Here is a 25,601-nt window from a genome sequence, read left to right as displayed (position 1 = left end):
TCCACGAGCGGGATCAAAGTCACGGACTGCTTGTGCACTCAAAGTCTGTCATGTCTGCCAGCAGTCAGGACATCTTGTTTCCAGATGTCCTCAGCGGTCAGGGGAATGTCCCAGTTTAGTGACCGCAGGAGGTGGTTCACTGGACGCAGCGGCAGTTTTCTCCAAACTGTCCTTCAAGGGGACAATTTCCATTGGCCCATCCACCCATATGGTTTAGCTTTGCATGGATTCCAGAACGGAGGGCAACTTTATGTCTTCTGCCTTCACCTGATGGCACGCAATTCCCCTGTTGATACTCGCCAAACCAGTGACCATATGGGTGATAAATGGGTCAACACTGCCCTCACAGATAACTCATAAGACCATCCTATTTACTCTTTCCATGTCTCCATCCCATCAGGAGATCATCGCCCTGCTAGTCATTCCCAAGAGAATTGATGAGGTCCTCTTAGGGATACCATGGCTACGCTACCACTCCCCTCATATAGAGTGGTTCTCAGGGAGAATTCTGGGATGGAGTAAATTTTGTGAGGATAGATGTCAGAGGGAGTGCATTCAGGTTGCTACTACAGAGGTACACGCAGATTTTTCCTCTCTCCCCAAGACTATTGGCCCTATGCGGATGTGTTCTCCAAGAGGGCTGTGGAGACCCTTCCGCCTCACCGCCCCTATGACTGCCCTATTGACCTCTTGCCCGGTACTGAGCCTCCCCGGGGTCGAGTTTATCCACTGTCTCTCCCGGAGACGGAGGCGATGTCTCAGTAAATCCAGAAGAATCTGGCAAGAGGATTCATTAGGCAGTCAGTGTCACCTGCAGGTGCGGGGTTCTTCTTTGTGCAGAACAACGGAGAACTACGTCCATGCATAGACTACAGGGGTCTTAACGCCATCACCGTTAAGAACAAGTACCCTCTGCCCCTGATATCTGAGCTATTTGATAGGTTGCGGGGGAGCAAGGGTGTTTATTAAACTTGATCTGTGGGGTGCTTACAACCTGATTCGCATCCGTGAGGGGGACTAGTGGAGGACACTCTATATGAGGGGAGTGGTAGCGAAGCCATGGTATCCCTAAGCGGACCTCATCAATTCCCTCGGGATTGACTAGCAGGGAGATGATCTCCTGATGGGATGGAAACATGGATAGAGTAAATGGGATGGTCTGATGAGTTATCTGTGAAGGCAGTGTCGACCCATTTGCCACTCGTATGGTCACTGGTTTTGCGAGCATCATCATTGCATGCCATTGGGCGAAGGCAGAAGACAAAGTTGCCCTCCGCCCTGGAATCTATGCAAAGCTCTACCGTATGAGTGGATGGGCCAATGGTGATTGTCCCCTTGAAGGACAGTTTGGAGGAAAACGCCACTGTCTAGTGAACCACCTCCTACGGTCACTAAACGGGGACGTTCTCCTGACCGCTGAGGACATCTGGAGGCAAGATGTCCTGACTGCCGGCAGACATGACAGACCTTGAGTGCATGAGCGGTCCGGGACTTAAATCCCTCTCATGACACCTCCATGGCCTCATGTGGCTCCGATGCCTGGACTGGAGATTGCAGGGGATTGGCGAAGGTGGGAGCCAGCCGAAACATCTGCCTACACTGGGCTCACTCCAACCTTCGCTCATTAAAATGAAGGTTGATGCGAGTTGACACTGCTATTAGCTCCTCCAGTGTGGCAGGAATCTCCCTAGTGGCCAACACAACCTTCACATGGTCAGCCAGTCCCCTCCAAAATACAGGGATAAGGACTTTGTCCAGCCACTGCAGCCCAGTTGCTAAAGTCTGGAAGTGGACAGCAAAATGGCTGACCATGGAGGAGCCCTGTGTCAGTGCCAGCAGTTGGATCGCCACTCAAGGTCCCAAAAAAACCTGTTTCAGAGTGCTCAGGAACTGCAGAGCACTCTACCACATGATCGTTGCACTCCCACAGCGGCATGGCCCACTCCAGCACCCTGTCCAACAGAAGGGATATTATGAATCCTACCTTGGCCTGCTCTGAGGGGAAACGTTCCACCAGGAGCTCAAGGTGTATAGCACACTGGCTCACAAATTCCCTACAAGACTTGCTGTGACCAGAAAACTTATCTGGAGGCAGTATATGGTCAGAACAGGGGTGGCAGTGGACAAACTGGCTGCAGCTACGCTAGCAGCCTGAATAGGTACTGCGGTAACATCCACGGCTGAGGTTATGCGCTCAAGAGCCACTAACCTGCCCTCTAGCTGCTAGACGTACCTCTGCAGTCACTGTTCGTCCGCCATTACTAGCCAGACCCTGATACTAGTATAATGTTAGGGCTGGCGGAACGCACCAAATAAGAAGGCAGCAATAAGGTGCGTTCGCAGCCCGGGTTCCACCATGCAGAGATATTACCTTCTGCCCGGTAATGGCGGACACTATATGGCGGTATAATAGAAGAACACACGCGGGTTAACGTCACCCGGTGTGTACAGAGGCAGACTCTGTTGCTTCACAGAACCGCACTACTGTGGAACATAACTGCCGTAGCCTGTTAAAGCTCACAGAGCTCGGCAAAGTGAGCACTAGTGTACAGTCACAGAACTTTGCCCCAAAGACACAGGGTTAGAGTCCCTCTAGACTCATTATGCGCACAGCGTCGCACCTGTGAACACCACTAATAGACGCTGGCTACCATGGAGTGCAGACCAAGTGCACAGTGGCATACAGGCAAAGCCACTACTTGGCGCTGATGCTAGTCCCTGACTCTGCCTCCTACCTGTGCTATCTGCCTAGGCACTAACTGATGAGGCTGAACAAGACATGCGTACCAAGGGTAGGGTTTTCATAATGAGTCATTCACCAGAGACATTCATACGTGCATACAACACTCACTCCACATGGTCTATACTAGTGCACAGCCGTGCGGCCATGAGATCCTTTTATAACTGCAGCCTTCTAGGACATTCCTGATGGCCCAATCCGAGCTGCTTGAAGACCTGAGCATGTGACCTCCGACCACCAATGAGTGATCGTCTCAGGGGCATGCTCAGATGGAGAAAAGCAGGACTTGGTCCCAGGGGCTTCTGCTCTCCTCTGACTAATGCAGGATGCTACAGCTGAACCTTGGGCAGCAGCAGCAACCAAATGCATAGCATTAACCTGAGCAAAATGCTGCGACCTATGTTTCTGCTGAGCAGGAACCTCTGTGACTGAAAAAGCATGGGAGACCGTGGAGAACATGGCTTGAGATTCCCTCCTGTGCAGCGGTGGGAATTTAATGCTTAACACGTATGTATTCTTTGTATAATTAGTTATTTTTATATATCTAAAAAAAACACTGTTGCATTTTTGGAGCATTTTTTTCATGTCCTCATTGCTTTCTATAGGTGAAAAAGGTGCTGTAAAAATGCTGAAAGAATTGACATGCTGCAGATTTCAAAAACACTCCAGTTTTCCAATTTAGGCTACTTTCACACTTGTGTTTTTTGCTGCGCATTTTTTGCGCACACAAACGCATGAAAAAAATGCATCATGCGTTTGTGTGCATTATTTGCGGGTTTTTTTTAAAAACGCATGCTTTTTTGCGTATACGTGCGCATTACATAGACTTTAATGGGTGTTTTGCTGTAAAAAAAAACGCATTGCGTGCGCATGCATTTTTTTTGGGCAAGTCGGATGCAACAGGATGCATTTTGTGCGCCCGAACACACACTACAAAAAAAGCATGCGCATACAAACACGTACAAACGCATGTGTATGCGCACATATGCGCAACAATGTTAAAGTATAGGGAAAAAACGCATGCGTTTATTTGCGCTAAAACAAAGAGCAAAAAAACGCGTGAAACCAGCCTTAGTCAGTAAAAAAACAGCAAGAGTGTGCATGAGATTTCTGAAATCTCAAAGCTTTTGATGCTGTAAAATTCAGCTATTAATTTGCATAAGAAAACGCTGAAAGAAAAAGCAACACTAACGCATTGTGTGAACATGGCCTTACAATTGATTGCATAGGTTGTAATTGGAGGTGTATAGTCATAGATTTTCCCCCAGGATAATAATAGATATCAGACTTATGTGAACGATCCCTTAATCTTTTATAAGCTGTGGTATATATTATATAAAAATTATTTACATTTTTAATGTTTACATAACAACATATAGAAAATAAAGTTCATAGTTGTATAATATATTTTGCGGACTTTAAGACATATATTTTTCCCCCAAGTTTGGGAGAAAAATGGGGGTGCATTTTAAAGTCCGAAAAGAGCATTTCGAGAGGGTGGCGGTGGAGTGGGGTCACAGCTGGAGTGGGGTGATGCTGCTTGCTATGGGCTGGGAGGAGGGGGGGTCCCGCTGGTGTTCTTCAAGAAAATGTCGGCTGTGCAGGTAGCAGCAGAGTCTGCGCTCTGCACATTGCTCTCTCGGTGGTGGACTTCTCTAAGACGGACCCCCATTTGACATATTTAGAAACATTTTTTTTCCTGTTTTCCTTCACAAAATTTGGGGTGCGCCTTATAATGTGCAAAATACAGTGCATACCATGCTCTATCAGTATATAAAAATAAAAATGCTATATATATGCTGTTTATAATTTTGATAAATACCGCACTGGACAAGGTTCGCAATTGTGTTTCTTATTTAATTCCATTGGTCTGCTCAGGTTCAGGATCATGAAGGAATTTTTATTTTTCATTCTAAAAACTGATAAATAATTACGGTAAACCAGATGAAGCCCAAACTAATCAATGGCCCTCTTTCGTTTGCATCAGTTATGAAATGAATGAATGAATTTTTGGCATGAATTCTGCTTATCTGATCCTAAAATAAAACAAACAAGTGTGAACACAGTCTTTGGTTGTGTGCCTTCTTAAGGCTACTTTCACACTTGCGTTGCTTGGAGCTGCGTCAGGCAACGCACGGACGCCGCTAATCTCCGCCCACGGCTGCGCCTCCTCCAGTCAGCTCCGCCTATGGGCGCATGACACTGCATGCAACCTGCGTACCCTATCTTTAGCATTGGGTACGCAGGCCGTGTGCAGGTATGCGTTTGCCAGCGCATGCGTCCTTTTGACGGCGCGCCACCGTGTGCCAAACGCACCATATTGCATTTTGGTGCGCTCGGCGCACCGTCAAAAGGACGCATCGCTGGCAAATGCATACCTGCGCACGGTCTGCGTACCCAATGTTAAAGATAGGGTACGCAGGTTGCATGCAGTGTCATGCGCCCATAGGCGGAGCTGACCATAGGAGGCGCGGCAGGGGACGGAGCTTCATGCTGAGCGTACGCTGCACCTCCGATTGCAAGTGTGAACGTAGCCTAACTTTGTGGCTTCTGAGTCTGTTTTTGCCGAGGTTTTGAAGCGGAAACTTTTTTTTTTCTTAAGGAGTTTTACATTTGCTTTTTTTTTTTGCGGAATATCTATAAAATTTTTGCTCAGTATCGGCTTCAAAAATTGCTCAAAAACCTCAGTGTGAACACAATTTTAAAACTTGGAACCACATTGAAAAAAGCACTAAAAAAGTAAAAAAAATAGACCGGACATATACACAGCATTGTCTAACAACTTGTGGATATGTTCCACCTTTTGTCACTTCTTTTAAATGCTTCAGGCAATGAAAGTCATGAAGCAGCTAAAATTGCAAGACCTGACCATTCTTTAGGAGACTTCCACTAGACGTCAACATCTAAGGGTAGTTTCACATTTGCTTTTAAGGCCGCAGCGTCGGCCTGCGTACGGCTGCTGCTAAGCCCCGCCCCCTGCCATGCCTCCGCCTACGGGCGCATGACGCTGCGTGCGTCATGAGTCCCCTATCTTTAGCATTGGGGACGCAGGCCGTGCGCAGGTATGCGTTTGGCAGCGCATGCGTCCTTTTGACGCTGCGCCGAGCACACCAAATTGCAACAGGTTGCGTTTGGCTCTGGTCGGCGCAGCATCAAAAGGACACATGCGCCTCCAAACGCATACCTGCTCATGGTCTGCGTCCCCAGTGCCAAAGATAGGGGACACATGACGCATGCAGCGTCATGCGCCCGTAGGCGGAGCTACTGGTGGAGGCGCGGCAGGGGCGGGGCTTAACGGCGGCTGTGCGCAGGCCCTCGCTGCGGCCTTAAACGCAAATGTGAAACTAGCCTTAAAGACACCATGTGCATATACCCTGAGGCTGGTTTTATATCACATTTGTGCATTAAATTTACTGAATGATGTTTCACAGATTTCTGAATTTGGACTAAAAGAGTGTCCTCCTGTCCTGTAAGTGGCTGATATACAATGGTACACCGCAGCATAATATTGAGCAGGGTAGTAGGTCAGGTTATTCCTTACAATGCTATAATGTATACGATACATGGCATTATTTTTTACTATGTGACAACATGTCATTCTTTGGATGGAACCATTTAATGCAATGTTTCCCAAAATCCAGTCCTCGTGGTCCACCAACAGATCACGTTTTCAGGATTTCCTCAGTATTGCACAGGTGATAGAATTATCATCAAGGCATCAGAAACGGCCAGAGGTTCTCTCACCTGTGCAAAACTAAGGAAATCCAGAAAACACAATGTGTTGGGTGGAGGTGAAGTTGCTTGCATTTTTTATTGATTTGTTTTATTTTTTTTAAAACTGGTTTTCTAGCGTTTTTGCCCCGGCGATTTTTGTCATGTTGCATTTTAGATGAGGCTGCTTTTATTTATATATATATATATATATATATATATATATATATATATGTATATTATTTACAGTATATTTCCTGGTATGTGAGTTTGACAAAACTTCATTGATACAACCTGTTGCAGATTACATGAGATTTTGGTGTGAAAATGCATGTGTGTTTTTTACCTGCGGATTATCAGCATCTGATGTAGGTCTATGGAAAAAATATGCACATAAAGCTCAGCATATATGCAAGAAAAAGTGACATGTTGCGGATTTGAAACACGCTCCGCAGATCAGTGTAAACTGAGTAAAAAAGATGCACCATTGGCAGGATGTCTCTCTAAATCCTATCATTTTTCTGGAACTGTAAGCTATGTGCACACGTTGCGGATCTGCAGCAGTTTTTCTGCGCGGAATTGCACCAAATCCGCAAATGATTGCTCAAGCAAGGTTATTCAGTGGGAATCCAGAATTGGTGTGCACATGCTGCAGAAAATTCCATCCTGATTCGCAACATTTTGTTTTCCGCAGCATGTCAATTCTTTGTGCGAATCTGCAGCGTTTTTCCCCCATTGACTTCGATTGGGGCACTCAAATCCACAACAGATCCACAGGTGTAAAAATATTTACGGATTCGCTGCAGATTTCATGTGGATTTGGCTGAAAAAAAAGCTGCGGATTTTTGAAATGCACATATATCAGGAGGGAAGAGTGTATGGGCGGAAAATAAAAACTAGAGCAAATCTTGATTCAAACATATCAACAACGGAGGTAGGACTTGAACAAGGCAATTTTTTTAATTTATTTTTTAGCAGTAGTACACATCTTTATTGAGCTACCAAATCTGCAGACAGAACCACATCCAAATCCGCATGTCAATCTACATCAAAACCACATGAAATCAGCAAAAAAAAGTGCGAAATTTCCACTGCGTTTTCTGCCAAGAGATGAAGAATCCATGCAGTAATTTCCCCAGGCAAATCCGCAACGTGCGCACATAGCCTAAGACGCTGCGTTTTTGACTCAGCAAAAATACACTGCAGCAAAAATTCATGAAAAACTCATCATGAGCACACAGACTTAAGGGCCCGTTACACGTAGCGATATCGCTAGCAATATCGCTGTAACGTCACTGATTTTGTGACGTAGCAGCGATATTGCTAGCGATATCGCTACATATGACACTTACCTCCGATCGGCTCCCCCGCGATGATCGCGCGAGAACGGCCTGGGCCATTTCTCGTTGGGCGCTTCCTGTGGCGCCGACGAGCGACGCGTGGACGCGGGCGGAAGGACGTCAGGATCGCCTCGTCTCACAGGTAAGTAGAGCCCCCTGACCACTTTTATGTCCCTGGTGAGATCTGCCTGTGTGGCAGCTCACTAGCAACCACTTAGCAATGCACCAGTGATCCATATCGTTGTCGGGATCGCTGGTGCATCGCTACGTGTAACGGTACCCTTAGCTACGTTCATATATTTAGTATTTGGTCAGTATTTTACATCAGTATTTATAAACCAAAATCAGGAGAGGAACAATCAGAGGAAAAGTATAATAGAAACCCGTCACCACTTCTGGATTTATCACCCACTCCTGATTTTGGCTTACAAATACTGATGTAAAATACTGACCAAATACTGAATATGTGTGGCTTTAAAATCACGATGTCCACATTACAAAGAACCCAAAAACATGATGTGAAAAAGTCTAAGGCAGGGGTCACACTGGCGAGGAATACGGACGAGTGAGAGGCGTTAAAAGCACGCATTACACACGGACCAATGATTCTCTATGGGTTTGCTCCCAACAGCCGTATATTTCTCGAGCGTATTCTACAGTCCGTGCCAATCGCAGCATGCTACGATTGTCAGCGTACTACGCCCGTAGTACGCCAATGCAAGTCTATGGGTGTGCAAAAAATACGGATTACATACGGACCACACGTGTGACTTGCGAGAAATACGCAGGTCTTTTGGCTAGTGACAGAAAATGGCCCAATCCATCATCAGGAAGTCTAGACATGCAAATCACCTCAAATAGCGCTCCAGACATCCAGGAAGTCAGCCTCCACGGAGTACAGCAGCGTCATGGCGCCATATTTCCTAAATGTGGAGATGCTCATTGTACTGGTACAGGAGCGGCCAGAACTCTGGGACCAACGGGATGCCAATTATGCAAACCGGGCAAGAAAGGAGGCGTCATGGAGGCGCATATGTCGCCAGATGTTCCATGACTTTGGTGATCGGCCACGTGAGGAGCAGCAGAAACTGAGTAAGTACAAGGCCCAAAAATGATTAAAATTACCTCACAACCAAAAATGCATACAGATTCTGCCCCCCCTTCCTGTGCTTCTACTTTTTTCCTCATGAGGCGGGTAGATTTTGATGTGACACATAGTTTCACACTGCCATAATTTTGCCCAGGCCACAAGCTCCTCATCCTCTTAGCCAACCAAGTTATTAAGTGTAGTTACTTGATACATGAACTATTCAGACCCTCTGTATCTGGCCTGGATGGGCCAATTAGATATGCCACCCTTGCTAGAAAGCACACCCCAGAAGGCCACATGCCTAGACTACTGGTAGCAAATGTGACCGATCAAATATGTGAAATTGATAATATTTCCTGTCACATTGCAGTGGAAGATGTTATGAAACGCTGGCGTAGCATCCGGGATCTGTACCGGCGGGAACGTCAGCAGCGGTCCAGGAGTGGGGATGCGGGCTACGTAAAAAGAAAATACATATATTATGACCGCCTCTCCTTCCTCGCCCCAATTCTGTATCTGAGACCGTAAGTAGATACCTCACACCACATTGCACCCATACTTTACAGGGCCAAAAATATTGATATATTTTTGGCTCTGTTCTATTTCATAACAGAACTCAATCCAACCTTACGGCTCGAGGAACGGGCTCAGAGACAGAGGCCATAATTGATCCTGTAGGGGATGAGGTGGCTGGCCCATCTTCTCCCCCAACAAGAAGCATGGGTGAAGAGTCATCACACGAGAACCCATTGCCTGCCCAAGAAACACCACCACCAGGACCGTCTGCTGCTGGCCCATCACCCATACTGGAGGAGCAGGGCAACATGAGCAGCAGCCCAACTGCCCAGATCCGGGGCTCCCCACAGGCTTGAGTAACATCCTGGCGTTGACGAAGAAGGCGGCAGATGGCTGTCCAAGATACCAGGACCAATGTGGACACTGAGGTCCTAAATTACCTATCTAGAGTCAATGCAGATGATGGGGAGGAGGCCTACTCACGAAGCCTTGCCCTTTATCTCCGTGCCCTTTCATGTGAGGTGAGGCTCCGTATTCGAGGATGTTTTCAGATCCTGCTTGATGCAAGCACACCCCCAATACCCCATATGAGCTTTTTGAATATCTGGAGAGGTGGCAGCTTTCCCCCAGAAATCTTATGCGCATGAGACCACCCACACAGATGCTTGCTCAAGCAGGGTCTGAACATCCTCAAATACGTGGCCCTACACCTCACCCCCTTCCTCCCCCTACCCAACCTTCCCTACAGCAACAACATATGTCTGCCTCTAGCCAACCCCACCAATATGGCCACTTTTTCCCACCAAGTGTTGGAGGCTCGTCCCAACCTGGTTGGGGACGACATGGCTATATTGGGGGGTATGAGACATGGGCCTACCCGCCCCAACAAGAAGCCCCTCAGCAGTATTACTCTGGCCACTACCCCCAACAATCACAGGAGGAAGGTCAGTACCAACATCATGTGCAACAGTATGCCCCCACACAGGGCGATGTTGCTCAAATTAGTCAGCAGCAACCACATACTGCTCCTCCGCCTTCTCCTTCCCCAACATTCCACAATTTATAAGTGGCTACAAACATGCAAATTGTTGATGCATACTGTACATCAGTGTCCATAAGCAGACTGATGGCAGGAGATGTCAGTGTGTTACAACTGGTGCTAAAAATCACAATCCTAAGTAAATAAGAGGTGCTCTACATCATCAAAATGATGTAAAAACTATAAAACGAACATTTATTATGTAGGTATTCAAAGCATATTAATAAACCACTATGACAGGCAAGGCTACCTTATGCGTTTCTGAGAATATATTACATGTCTGTAAGAAATACAATATTTCACCGCGCTATACTGGTAAAGTCAAAGGATCAAAATAGACTACTCACTTGATAATACATAGAAAAGCCGTGCTGTCCATATAAAATTCGTAAATTTGTGGGCAGCTAACTTTCTTTCCAAATCAAGGCAAACAGCCTCAAGAACATCACGCTCTCTCTATGTATTATCAAGTGAGTATTCTAATGTGATCCTTTGAGTTTCTCTGTATAGTGCGCTGAAATATTGTCTTTTTTGCAGACATGTAATATGTCTCAGAAACGCGTAAGGTAGCCTTGCCTGTCATGGTGGCTTATTAATATGATTTGAAAACATTCATAATAAATGTTTGTATTATATTTTTTATATCATTTTGATGATTGAGACCTCCTCTTTTTGACTTTGGAATCCAATTGTCTAATGTTGCAATGTTGTTATTGCATTATATCTTTTGTTGGATATGTTTGTAAAGTTTATTTTGCAACAATGTTCAAATCTGCAAAATGGCCAATTTGGCCCATTGCCCAAGTTTTACATAGGGCAAGAATATGTTTGCCTTTAAGAAAAAAAAAACCTAAAAAAAAAGGCAAAAGTAAAAATTTGTCTACTACACTTTACGTCTCTGTCTCAATACTCAAAAACCGTATCAACATACACTTACCAATGCAATTAAACAGTCATAGATTCAGAAGGGGTAGAAATATATATTTTTGGACACACATCAAACCAAAATTTACAACATAGAGACAGCATGCTCTTGCCAAGAAGTTTCCCCCTCAGGTGCCAGAAAGTAATTAGTGAAAATATCACGCACTTTGAGGCCAGAGAGCGGTCTACGTTGAGGGTTGATAGGTGGTCTCACCCTACGCACATTGTCCGGCCTACGCACAACACCAGCAGAGGAGGAACAAACATGTATCCTGGTGAAGTTATGAAGAACCACACAGGCTTTCACTACTTCATTAACATTTTGTTCACTCAGCTGAATGGCAGACTGAAGTACACGCCATTTGGCTCAAAGAATACCAAAGGAACACTCCACCAGTCGCCGAGCACGTGATAGGCGCAAGTTAAAAATTCTGCGCCTGTGGTCAAGGTTGCGCCGGGGATATGGCCTGATGACATTGCGTGTTAACTGAAACGCCTCATCTGCCACAAGGACATAAGGGACAGATTCTTGAGTGAAGCCAGGTAGCTGGCGTGGTGGTGGTAGATCCAACTGGCTGGTGCGTAGCCGCCGAGCCATAATGGAAGTATTGAAGTCTAGAGTCTCCCGTCCTTCCATAGGCCCCAATGTCAACAATTATAAACTTGTATTGAGGGTCGGCCAGAGCCAACAATACAACAGAAAAGTATTGTTTATAATTGAAGAATTGGGAGCCAGAGTTCGGCGGCTTACGCACCCGGATATGTTTGCCATCAAGGGCCCCAATACAATTTGGAAACTGGCATTCCTCCTCAAAGTCCCTTGATATCCTCAACCAGTCTTCCATCCTGGGCTCGGGCATGATGACTTGATGTAGTCTTGTCCAGATTTCACTACATGTTGACCTGACTATGCCAGAAATGGTAGATCTTCCAATCAGAGACTCATGGTGGAGGGCAGCATAAGACAGGCCAGTGGCCAGGAAGCTGAAGAACAACAGAAAAGGAATATTTTAGAATGCACACATTTACAAAACAAACAGGTCCATACATAACAAACTTGGTAGGATTTTAGAGCAAATAACACACACATCTTTGTTTGCACAATGAGTTAGTGATATTCAGTACATATTACACATAACATTCTGGTCTGTAAGTTGACATATGTGGACTAAGATGAGGGCATAAAAGTTACTCCAAGAAGCAAAAAATACATACTTTGGCCAACACATCATGAACATAGAGAATGTGGTTGTAAACATGAAAAGAGAAGGAAGATCCGGCACTGGAGACTTAATAAAATCCACGATAAGTTTTATTCACATAATTTCATGATAAAACCATAAAGGGGAAAACAGACCCCCCACGCCTGACGCGTTTTGAACCTTACACCTGGTTCTTCCTCATGTCTCTGAGGAAGAACCTGGTGTAAGGTTCAAAATGCGTCAGGCGTGGGGGGTCTGTTTTCCCCTTTATGGTTTTATCATGAAATTATGTGAATAAAACTTATCGTGGATTTTATTAAGTCTCCAGTGCCGGATCTTCCTTCTCTTTTCATGTTTGCAACACATGGTGGTCAGCCATTTGATCCCTAGGCACGACCGGCTTACAGGACTATTTTGGTGAGCACAAATTTCCCTTTCCCCTTCCTAATTTTCTAAGAATGTGGTTGTGTAGTACATACCGTATTGTGAGTAGAAGTCGCTCCTCTGCAGATATAGCTTTACGCATCCTTGTGTCCTGAAAGGTTATCCCAGGGCGCACTGTCTCCAAGAGTCTATGAAATGTTGCAAGGCTCATGTGACAGTATTGGTAGAATTTAGCCGGATGCTCCCGCAGAGAAGAATAGAGGCGGTGAAAATGACCTCTTGTTAGTCGTTGCCTCAAAAGTGGATGTACCCACATGCGTCTCCTCCTCCACAGATCCACTATCACTGGGTATGGTTGGCCAAAGCGGCGTGACAAAAGCCAGTTGAAGAGAACCTGCTCAGTTGTGTTGAAAGTCAGACTGTTTGCCATGTTGCACATACAACCCCAACACACCTAGTGAAGGCAAGGTCACAAATGGACAGAATGGAGGCAGCCACCTGTTCCTGAGCCAATAAATAGGGTGCAGGCTAATGATTTAAAGTTGGCAGGCCTCAAAACCGTTAAATGTCCATTTTGCAAGGCTGCGAGAAAATCTCGCCATACGGAGTCCATACAGATGCCATACGGATTACATACGGATGCTGACATGCGCAAAATACTCGACCACACCTTGCTTATGGATGACATACGGAGCACTATTTAGGGGTCATTCATCCGTTTTACGCCTGTAAACTACGGACCGTATTTTGCGTCGGTTAGTGTGACCCCGGCCTAAGGCTAGTTTCACACTAGCGTATGCCCGAGGTGCAGAGGGCTGCGGGCTTCCTCCATGAAGCTCCGCCCCAAGCCACACCTCCTCTGGTCAGCTCCGCCACTGTCAGCATGCGGCCTGCGTACCCTATCTTTAGCATTAGGCATGCAGGCCGTGCCGATGAATGCAGATGCCTCCGCATGCGTCTTTTTGACGATGTAGCGACCTGCGCCAAACGCAGCATGTTGCATTTTGCTGCATGGCACAAAGATGGTGGCGGTCTGATTTACTGCATCTGCGCAAATTCTGTGCAAGTGCAGTGAATCATTTGGCTGATCCTGGCGGCAGATGCACGACGTGTCTACAAGCAGAGGAAGCCGGTCACATTAAAGGGGTTTTCCCAAGAACGAAAGTTCATTTTAAAAATTGTCTGTGTCTGACCGTGTACAGAGCATAATGTGGCGCCCCTGAGGCTTCAGTCGCCACAGAGGTACTGCACCTCCTCCTGAGGTGTGGTGCCCCACCATACAGGTAAGGTGGGAACTCCTAACCACGCTCCAACACCTGCACCCCTCACCATAAAGTAGTGTAGTAATGCCACATTGCGGCTCCTTGCTTAGAGAGTAGCAGAGAACCTTTGGTGGTTCCCTGCTTCGAAACACGAAACGTGCTGGGAGGTGGGTGGAGTTTAAAATACATAAAAGAGTGGGAAGGTTTAGAATTTCAGTGAGTAGTCAGTTAGTTAGGTCAGTCAGTCGGGGTGAGTCACTCAGAGAGGAGTGAGGAGAGAAGATCCCTAAGAGAGGGATGGTGGAAGGAGTGCTGCAGCTGCCTCAGTGATCTGAGCCAGCTGGCATGGGAAAGGAAAGAAGGAGAAAGACATTGAACTGAAGCCTGAGCTTCCATAAGAAAGAAAGACATGTACGGAACGTAGGTGTAAAAGGGAACACAGAGGACGTGGGTTAGAGGAAGAACCCTGCCTAGAAGTTCTAAGCGCAAGACCGGAGCCCGGTCCCCGAGGTTGTATGGACACTAATGCTTCTGCAGCAGACACCGGTGGAGTAGTGGGCTGTAAATGCACTACTCCCATCTAAGACTTGGGGCACAACAGCAACTTGAATAGTGAGCCGGGACTCAGGAGTAAGGAGTCCCCGAAGCAGGCTACAGCTGTCTGCCGTACAAGTAGAGTTCTTGGGAACATCTGTCAGGAGGCACTCCAGTGTAACTCAGTACTAGGATTACTTCACTTAAAGGCGCTATAGAGGAGACGTTCAGAAAGGTACATGTTGGCGGAGTGTTGGAAGGGTTCATCCTATCTTGCCTGGAGGTTGACTGAGCCCAGGACCCGGAGGACGCAGCATGGAGGCAGGCATCTGTGTGAACTGCAGACTGTGAGTAAAGCTTTGGAACTACATGCTCTGGTGTCCTCCACTTATTCCCGCACCACTACACCCCGCGCTACTACATCTGGGCCCCAGCCTCTACACCGCCTGTGCCTCTCCTCCATTGCTACATCTACACTGCCCTGGGACTACAGCTCCACCTGTGGGGAGCTTCACCATCTTGCCTGCAACCCGCAACCAGTCCCAGAGGATCTGCATGCAGCGAAGGCCTAACACCTCACTTGCCGAACACCACAGGTGGCGTCACAAACTATTCAGAAACTTTATTTCATTGTTCATTCATCCCCCTTTTGCCATGAAGTTCCAGGGACACGGACTGGGTCACAGCTTCCATGACAACTCCCACTGAGATCAACGGGCCCGGTACCGAGTACCCCGCTAAGCCCTGGTGGGGCGCTCCACATACCACATCTCCTGGGCAGGGGAGGAAGCAAAAGACAATACTGACATTACAGCAGGGAATCACAGAGGATTCATTTTGTGGGGTAAAATATTTCACTGACTGTTTTTAAACAATATTTTACCTCACAAAATGTATCCTCTGTGATTCCCTGCTGTAATGTGAGTATTGTCTTTTGCTTCCACCCCTGCCCAAGAGATGTGGTATGTTCTGTTCATGGTCAGACACAATTTTTAAAATGAACTTTCGTTTGTGGGAAAACCCCTTTTAAAAGCAAATATCAACGCCAACATGGTTTCTCCTGAAAAGTACGCCAATGACAATGAAAGAAAAGAAACAAAGGCCATGGGGAAAGAGGGAGTGGATAGGTGGGTGAGCACATGGGGGGGAGAGATTCTCAACGCTGCTACACCTGTCCCCCATCGTGACATTACCGCCCTCCCGATGCGAAAGCATCGGGCCTCCATCTAGTGTACAATAAATGCTAAAACTGACCTGCCATTATGATTCTCCAGGTCATTATCATTACGAGTTCATAGACACCAAACATGTCTAGGTTCTTACTTTTATTTAGTGAAAAAAAAATCCAAAGTTTATTTAAAAAGAAAGTAAAGCGTCATTTTCCGAGATCTGTAGTGTCTCCATTTTTTGTGATCTCGGGTTGGGTGAGGGCTTAGTTTTTGAATGCCGGGCTGTCGTTTTTAATTATACCATTTTGGTGTAGATACAATCTTTGAATCGCCCATTATTGCATTTTAACTACTTCACGACACAGTACGGTGCATGTCGTATCAAACTCTGACAGCGGCATTTAACGCACGCTTCCGGCAAGTGCATCGGAAATCCCACCCTTCGGTGACCCCGTCACATGATCACAGGTAACCAAAGGGTTGGCATGACAATCAGAGGTCTCCTGCAGACCTCTATGGTTGTCACTGATGGATTATTATTATTATTATTTATTTATATAGTGCCATAAATTCCATGGTGCTGTACATGAGAAGGGGGGTTACATACAAAGTTATAGATATTGTTAACAGTAAATAAATTTACAATGACAGACTGGTACAGAGGGGAGAGGACCCTGTCCTTGCAGACTTACATTCTACGGTATAGTGGGGAAGAGACAGGATGGATAGCTATGAGCGCCGCCCGGTAGTCGGAGCTCATAGCAAGTCAGCAATTCTGCTACATACAGGTGATCTGATCATCGATCAGGTTATGGCAGTTTCCCATGAAGACTATTGAAGCATGCCAAAAGTAAAAAAAAAAAAAAAAAAAAAGCTTTATAAAAGTATAAAAAAATATAAAAGTTCAAAATCAAACGTGCACATATTTGGTATCACCGTGTTCAGAATCGCCCGAACTATCAATATTAAAAAAAATAATCTGATCGCTAAATGGCGTAGCAAGAAAAAATTTCAGAATGCCAGAATTATGTTTTTTTTTGATCCCGCAACATTGCATTAATATGCAATAAAAAGATCAAAAGATTGTATCTGCACCAAAATGGTATTATTAAAAATGTCCGCTTGGCATGCAAATAATAAGTATGCACCCAACTTAAGATCACGAAAAATGGAGACGCTACGGGTCTCGGAAAATGACGCAATTTTTTTTTCTTGCTTTTAAACAAACTTTGGATTTTTTTCACCACTTAAATAAAAAGGAACTTAGATATGTTTGGTGTCTATGAACTCGTAATGACCTGCATTATAATGGCAGGTCAGTTTTAGCATTTGGTGTATATGGTAAAAAAAAGTCCAAAAAACAGTTGAAGAATTGCACATTTTTTGCAATTTTACTGTTTTTGAGTAAGTAATATGGTAAAACCAATGGTGTCAGTTAAAAGTACAACTTGTTCCACAAAAAAAAAGCCCTCACATCGCCATATTGATGGAAAAATTAAAAAGTTATGGCTCTGAGAGGAAGAGGAGTGAAAAACAGAAATGCAAAAATGAAAAAGGGCTCCGTCATGAAGGGGGTAATGCAATGTTTCGGCGACCAAAGCATTTTGACTTCTTTTCTCATTATGCCGATTCAGCGATCAGGTTAATTATTTTCTTATATTGATAGATCGTGCGGTTCTGAACTCTGAGATACCAAATATGTGTAAGGTTAATTTTTTTTTATTGTTTTATATTGTTTTGTATGGGGTGAAAGGGGGGTGGTTTGAACTTTTACATTTTATTATTTTTTATAATTTGAAAAATATATTTTTAAAAAATTTTTTATTTTACTTTTGGAATGCTTCAATAGTCTCCATGGGAAACTAGAAGCTGCCATAACCTGATCGGCTCTGCTACATACAGGCAATGATCAGATCGCCTGTACAGTTGTGGCCAAAAGTATTGACACCCCTGCAATTCTGTCAGATAATACTCAGTTTCTTCCTGAAAATGATTGCAAACACAAATTCTTTGGTATTATTATCTTCATTTAATTTGTCTTAAATGAAAAAACACAAAAAGAATTGTCCTAAAGCCAAATTGGATATAATTCCACACCAAACATAAAAAAGAGGGTGGACAAAAGTATTGGCACTGTTCGAAAAATCATGTGATGCTTCTCTAATTTGTGTAATTAACAGCACCTGTAACTTACCTGTGGCACCTAACAGGTGTTGGCAATAACTAAATCACACTTGCAGCCAGTTGACATGGAGTAAAGTTGACTTAACCTCTGTCCTGTGTCCTTGTGTGTACCATATTGAGCATGGAGAAAAGAAAGAAGACCAAAGAACTGTCTGAGGACTTGAGAAACTAAATTGTGAGGAAGCATAAGCAATCTCAAGGCTACAAGTCCATCTCCAAAGACCTGAATGTTCCTGTGTCTACCGTGCGCAGTGTCTTCAAGAAGTTTAAAGCCCATGGCACTGTGGCTAACCTCCCTAGATGTGGACGGAAAAGAAAAATTGACAAGAGATTTCAACGCAAGATTGTGCGGATGTTGAATAAAGAACCTCCACTAACATCCAAACAAGTTCAAGCTGCCCTGCAGTCCGAGGGTACAACAGTGTCAACCCGTACTATTAGTCGGCGTCTGAATGAAAAGGGACTGTATGGTAGGAGACCCAGGAAGACCCCACGTCTTACCCCGAGACATAAAAAAGCCAGGCTGGAGTTTGCCAAAACTTACCTGAAAAAGCCTAAAACGTTTTGGAAGAATGTTCTCTGGTCAGATGAGACAAAAGTAGAGCTGTTTGGGCAAAGGCATCAACATAGAGTTTACAGGAGAAAAATGAGGCATTCAAAGAAAAGAACACAGTCCCTACAGTCTAGCGTGGCGGAGGTTCCCTGATGTTTTGGGGTTGCTTTGCTCCCTCTGGCACTGGACTGCTTGACCGTGTGCATGGCATTATGAAATCTGAAGACTACCAACAAATTTTGCAGCATAATGTAGGGCCCAGTGTGAGAAAGCTGGGTCTCCCTCAGAGGTCATGGGTCTTCTAGCAGGACAATGACCCAAAACACACTTCAAAAAGCACTAGAAAATGGTTTGAGAGAAAGCACTGGAGACTTCTAAGGTTGCCAGCAATGGGTCCAGACCTGAATCCCATAGAACACCTGTGGAGAGATCTAAAAATGACAGTTTGGAGAAGGTACCCTTCAAATATCAGGGACCTGGAGCAGTTTGCCAAAGAAGAATGGTCTAAAATTCCAGCAGAGCATTGTAAGAAACTTATTGATGGTTAACGGAAGCGGTTGGTCGCAGTTATTTTGGCTAAAGGTTGTGCAACCAAGTATTAGGCTGAGGGTGCCAATACTTTTGACTGGCCCATTTTTGGAGTTTTGTGTGAAATGATCAATGTTTTGCTTTTTGCTTCATTCTCTTTTGTGTTTTTTCATTTAAGACAAATTAAATGAAGATAATAATACCAAAGAATTTGTGTTTGCAATCATTTTCAGGAAGAAACTGAGTATTATCTGACAGAATTGCAGGGGTGTCAATACTTTTGGCCACAACTGTATGTAGCAAAGTTGGTGACTTGCTATGAGTGCCGACCACTGGGCATCGCATATAGCAATCTGGCAGTGACAACCATAGAGGTCTGCAAGAACCCTCTGGATGTCATACCAACCCATCGGTGACCCACAATCACGTGACAGGGGTCACCAAGGGGCAAATTTACGGCTCACTTGCTGGAAGCGCATGTTAAATGCCGCTGCCAAAGTTTGACAACAGCATTTAATGGGTTAATAGCCGCAGGTGGATTGCGATTCCACCCGCAGCTGTTACATGCACATGTCAGCTGTTCAAAACAGCTGACATGTCTCGGGAAAGATGTGGGCTCACCGCCGTAGTCCACATCAAAGGGAGGGTGTCCGACATCGGTGTATTATTATGCCCGATGTTGAAAAGGGGTTAAACCTATACTCCTCTCCCATGCTGCCAACTTTCCATCAGTGTAAGCGATCGCAGTCCCGGGGCTGTGATGCGGTGTTGTGACACGTGGTTCCCAGTGCCCAATTAGCACTGGCGTCACTGTCTCCACCTTCGGACAAACTGAACATGAAAAGTAAGTTCGGGGTCAGGTGCAGCCCGGACTTCCTCTTCATGTTCAATACATGCAAAGGCTGGAACCGTGATGCCAGCGCTAACTGGGAATTGAGCACCACGCGTCACAACACCGCACGAGAGCTCCAGGATCACGAGTGCTGATACCGATTGAATGGCACCAGCATAGGAGGTCAGTATAGCTTTTTCTATTTTATCGGGGCCAAACATTTAGTTCAAGAAGGGGTTTTCCTAGTAGTGGACAACACCTTTAAGGGGACTTGGACTTTTGATCATATGATAGTTTGTTGGTAGTTCTGATAGTTCTATATACTGCAATATAGGTGTATTGCAGTATATAGCTAAAAATCCTGTTTTTTTATGAAGCCCAGGTACAATATTACCAAGATGGTGGCCTCTAGGGACTTCAACAGTCTCCCTATTGCCCTAGCAATGCATTGGCCATAGTTGTGTGTCGGTGGGTGGAAAATAAATGCCTGGAACAGGGCGCCCTTGGGATTGAGCGCCTGAAAGGAAATTTGTCACCTGGTTTTTTCTCCATCTGAGAGTAGCATAATGAAGGGGTAAAGATTCCCATGATTTATCACTTACTGGGTTGCATGCTGGGTTGCACTATTTTATTTGCTGAGGATTAAAATAAATAGAAAATAATAATAAAAATCTTAACAGGCCAAGTTACATATTAATCTAAGACCTCTTCTTTGATATCACCTTCACAATTTTTGCATCCATTGAACATGTGAGTTTTTGGGTAGTTTCTGCATGAATTTCTTTGCAGTGTGTCAGAATAGCCTACTAGAGTTGCTGTTGTGAACTGCTTTCCAGCCTCAAAGATTTTGTTTGAGGATATTCCAAAGGATGTGTGAACAGCTCTGCAGACTTGCCCATCTGTGGTTCCCAACAGTCAGTTGGGCAGTTGGAGAGTTTTGACGTGGGGAAACACAAGGGTAATTGGGGTGCCATCTCTTAGGATTGTACAGTGTGGAGGAAGAAAGACCACTTGATGCAGCTCTTGCCATCCACTAGACCATATGTTCTTTCTGGCCCTCATCTACAAAGCATACCACTGTGCCTACTGCCAAAGAGAGGGAGTCTAGTAGCCCGTCCACTAACAAATGTCAGTTTTGTTTGGAATGGACGATATGATGTTTGTTCAGTAGAGCTTTCAGTAACATTACCACCTAACCCACGTACACCTTGAACACCATACATATTCCCCCTTCCACCACAACCTCACTTTTTCCCACTCTTGTTGGATGTGCCCTTCACTTCTTTTTACCAGCTGCTTCACAACCCTAGGCCCAAACCTCTCAGTCACCTGTCACTAAATTAACAATCTGTATTTATTTGCTGAGATAGTATGTCTGGACCACACAATTAGCACACAGGATTTAGATACTGAAATGTGGACTCATGGATGGACAACACGATTAGCACAAAGGATTTAGATGCTGAAATGTATACCGCTGGCTGAACCACATGATTTGTACAAAGGTTTTAGATTCTGAGATGTGGACTCCTGACTGTGTAAGGTTCGGCCAGGACCGTAGTCGTAGCCGAGGACTCCGGGGCAACGGAGTCCTGGCCTCCCCTCAAATAGACATGACAGTTTTCTGTCGGCATACCTGTTGCTTTCCCCAGATCCCCCTCAGGGCTTTCTGCTATGCGTTGCACATTCTCCTCAGACGATCTGGAACAAACAGAGTCACAGTCCTGTTCAATACTTGAACAATCAACTTTACTGTTTCCTTTACACAGAGCATACATATTCACTCCAGCATCAGGGTTGGCAATAGACCTCTTCCCCTCTGTCCCTGTCTTTCCCTCTCTCCCACTAAGCTCGCTTCTGGGATGGACCATACTCTCCGGTCTTTCAGCATCAACTCTGCTTAGTCTTTGTCCAGCAGGGAACCCTCTTAACCATTTAACCCCGATCTCAAGAATATCCACAGATATAATAACCTGCCACATTCTGAGTGACCTGCCCGTACTGCTTAGTCGACTTCTGGCAACTGCAGGCCCACTAATTCTGCACTGTCAGCACTTCTCCTGGTGTTACTCCCCGATGAGATACTGGCCCGAATTCTGTATGACTGGGCTCTTGACTTTAATGTTAAGGAGCCAACAGCCCTATCAGGGCACTCCCACTCAGCTGACTCAAAATTCAGAAGTTCACTGGCTTAACAGCTGTTAGCCCCTCTTACTTTAACTATTTACAAGCTGAGCATATCTAACCCCATCTAGTGGGAAAACTAGAGTACTACACTTTCCCAAACTATATAACAGTGTACAATGTTAAATACATGTAACAGATACAATAAATAGAGATTTGCATGGCATGTACAATAAATACGAATCATGTTAAAGGGAAAGGGTACATAACATCCAACATTATAAATATATACATACACGTATATATCTGTACACTTACTGACACTCCTTTGTATCCCTTACAACTGAAGCATACTATTGGCAAAAAACTGCCACTTCCAAATCAGGAAACTGGTGTGTACAGGTGCAAACTAGGAGTAGCCAACTCCATATACAACAAATAAAGTTGCTGTTGTGAGTTCATTTTCCCCTTCACCATTGAGGTCTGATGAACTCCCTCTTCTGGTGAAGGAAGGTAGTGAGGCTGATTACCAAGCACCTGTGCAGGATGATGATGACTGGGTGACTAGAATTGCTGACTTGATATAAGCAGCCGACGCCCTTCTGCCTTGCTGGTGATCTCTCTGAGGGATTCTAGGAGACCAGTCTGATTCCTGCTCCTCAAAAGCTAAGTTTTCTGCTCTGCTTTTTGCATTTGTGTTTTGGTTTTGTTTTGCCTTGTTTTTCTGGATTTCTGCCATTCCCTGCTGGGGTGAGCTGAATTCCTTTTTGCTCTGTCTTCAGAAAATACCTGAGTACTGATATAGTCTTTTTGAAGCCTAGCGTCTTCAGGGCTTTTTTCCCTATCAGTCTGTTGGCTCTTATTTTGATAGGGTTTTGGCGGATTGCAGACAGCAGCTTTTCTATCCTTTCCTATTTAGTTAGCTTGGGCCCCATCATTTGCTCAGCCTATCTTTCTATCTGTGTGAGTGTTTTTTCATCTTGTTTCACCGTCATTATATGTTGGGGGCTGCCTATTGCTTTGGGGTCTGCTCTGGGGCAGTTTAGATTTCTATTTCTGTCTTTAGGCTATTTAGTTCTCCGGCTGTGATCGAGGGGTCTAGGGCACCATAGGAACCCCCCACGGCTGGCGTTGGAGAAGGGTCATATAAGACCATCCTCTTCACCCTTAGGTGCCGGTTTTTTTTTCGTGGCCAAAAAGGATGGTTCATTAAGGCCTTGTATTGATTATCGTGCCCTCAACAAAATTACTATCAAATATCAGTATCCGTTACCCCTGATTTTGGATCTATTCTCCAGAGTTAAAGGTGCTTGCTGGTTTACCAAGCTTGACCTCAGGGGGCGTATAATCTTATCCACATTAAGCATGGGGATGAATGGAAGACGGCGTTTAATACTCCGGAGGGACATTTTGAGTACCTGGTGATGCCTTTTGGGCTCACTAATGCACCTTCTGTCTTCCAGTGCTTCATGAACGACATTTTCCGAGACTTTGTGGATAAATTTTTGATTATCTATCTGGATGATATTTTGATCTTCTCCAAGGATTGGGATTCTCATGTGGAACATGTTCGGACTGTGTTCCGGATCTTGAGGGAGAATTCCCTGTATGTCAAAGGATCGAAATGCCTTTTTGGGGTACAGAGGATTTCATTTTTGGGATTTATTTTGTCTCCGTCAACTATTGAAATGGACCCGGCCAAGGTACAGGCCATTTATGATTGGGTTCAGCCCACATCTTTGAAGGCCCTCCAGAAGTTTTTGGGTTTTGCTAATTTTTATTGGAAATTTATAGCAAAATTTTCTAGTATTGCCAAGCCATTGACTGATCTGACTAAGAAGGGTGCTGATGTGTTGAATTGGTCTCCGGAGGCTGTATCTTCCTTTCAGGAGCTGAAGCGAAGATTCACTTCTGCCCCGGTTTTGCGGCAATCTGATGTCTCACTCCCGTGGAGCGGTGGACGCTTCTGAGATTGGTGCAGGAGCTGTTTTGTCTCAAAAGGATCTTGTAACATCTAAAATGAATCCCAGTGCTTTCTTTTCCCGAAAGTTCTCTCCATCTGAACGTAACTATGATGTGGGGAATCAGGAACTGTTAGCCATGATATGGGCATTTGAGGAGTGGAGACATTGGTTGGAGGGAGCTAAACATCAAGTCGTGGTCCTCACTGACCACAAGAATTTGATTTACCTGGAGTCGGCCAAATGCTTGAACCCTAGACAGGCTAGGTGGGCCTTGTTTTTTACACGTTTTGATTTTGTGGTCTCTTTTCTTCCTGGCACTAAGAATGTCAAGGCTGACGCTCTCTCTAGGAGCTTCTTTGCTGATTCTCCTGTGGTGACCAAGCCTGCTACCGTCTTAGGCGAAGGGGTAGTTCTTTCTGCCATCTCGCCTGATTTGAGACGTGCTCTGGAAGAGTTCCAGGAGGACAAACCTGAGCGTTGTCCCAGTGGAAAGTTGTATGTTCCTGACCAGTGGAAGAAGTGATGTCTGAAGTTCATTGCTCTGCATTGGCTGGTCATCCAGGTATTTTTGGTACTAGAGATCTGGTGAGTCGGTCTTTTTGGTGGCCCGCCTTGTCTCGTGATGTCAGGAATTTTGTGCAGTCCTGTGGGACTTGCTCCCGGTCTAAATCTTGTTCTCGCTCTAGTGGGTTGTTGATGCCTTTGCCTGTCCCCAGGAGGCCATGGACCCATATTTCAATGGATTTCATCTCTGATATGCCTGTCTCTCAGAGAATGACTGTTATTTGGGTGATTTGTGATAGGTTCTCAAAGATGGTTCATCTTGTACCACTCCCTAAGTTGCCATCTGCCTCTGAGTTGGTGCCCCTGTTTTTGCAACAGGTGATTCGCTTGCACGGGATTCCTGAGAACATTATATCTGACAGAGGAGTTCAGTTTGTGTCTAGATTTTGGAGGACTTTCTGTTCCAAGCTGGGAATTCAGTTGTCCTTCTCCTCTGCTTTTCACCCTCAGACCAATGGGCAGACGGAGAGAACAAACCAGACCTTGGAGTCATATTTGAGATGTTTTATTTCCGCTGATCAGGATGATTGGGTCTCATTTTTGCCCTTGGCCGAATTTGCTTTAAATAATAGAGCTAGTTCTGCCACTTTGATGTCACCTTTTTTTTGTAACTTTGGGTTTCATCCTCGATTTTCTTCAGGGCAGGTGGAGCCTTCTGCCTGCCCAGGTGTTGACACTGTGTTGGAGAGAATGCACCAGATCTGGGACCAAGTGGTGGATAAGTTATCTCTCTCCCAGGAAAAGGCCCAGCGGTTTTCCAAGCAACATAGGACCATTGGTCCCCACTTTAAGGTTGGTGAAATGGTTTGGTTATCATTAAAAAATATCGCTATTAAGGTGGCTTCTCCTAAGTTTAAGCCTAGATTTATTGGACCTTACAAGATTTTGGAGATTATTAATCTGGTCTCTTTTCGTTTGGCTCTTCCTGTCACATTTAAAAT

The 25,601-nt window shown here is 45.1% G+C and overlaps 2 long non-coding RNA genes across 2 annotated transcripts in view; one reads left to right on the top strand and one right to left on the bottom strand.

The window, feature by feature from the left end:
• The first annotated feature begins 3,013 nt into the window (after positions 1-3,013).
• LOC141072642 (uncharacterized) overlaps positions 3,014-25,601 on the top strand; it is a 131,703-nt gene continuing 109,115 nt past the window's right edge. The window contains exon 1 of the long non-coding RNA XR_012226723.1: positions 3,014-3,247. This is a non-coding gene — a long non-coding RNA (uncharacterized lncRNA). The remainder of the gene's footprint in view (positions 3,248-25,601) is intronic.
• Positions 11,170-25,601, bottom strand: part of LOC141072640 (uncharacterized) — a 35,106-nt gene continuing 20,674 nt past the window's right edge. Inside the window, exons 2-3 of the long non-coding RNA XR_012226722.1 lie at positions 21,645-21,709; positions 11,170-12,344 (exon numbers count right to left, since the gene is read on the bottom strand). This is a non-coding gene — a long non-coding RNA (uncharacterized lncRNA). The remainder of the gene's footprint in view (positions 12,345-21,644; positions 21,710-25,601) is intronic.

This window comes from Dendrobates tinctorius, unplaced genomic scaffold (assembly GCF_039654945.1).
Source record: "Dendrobates tinctorius isolate UK_male_01 unplaced genomic scaffold, ASM3965494v1 ptg000285l, whole genome shotgun sequence".
Taxonomy (NCBI): Eukaryota; Metazoa; Chordata; class Amphibia; order Anura; family Dendrobatidae; genus Dendrobates; species Dendrobates tinctorius.
Note: the sequence above shows the minus strand (reverse complement) of the source record. Positions and strands in the feature narration are given on the sequence as shown.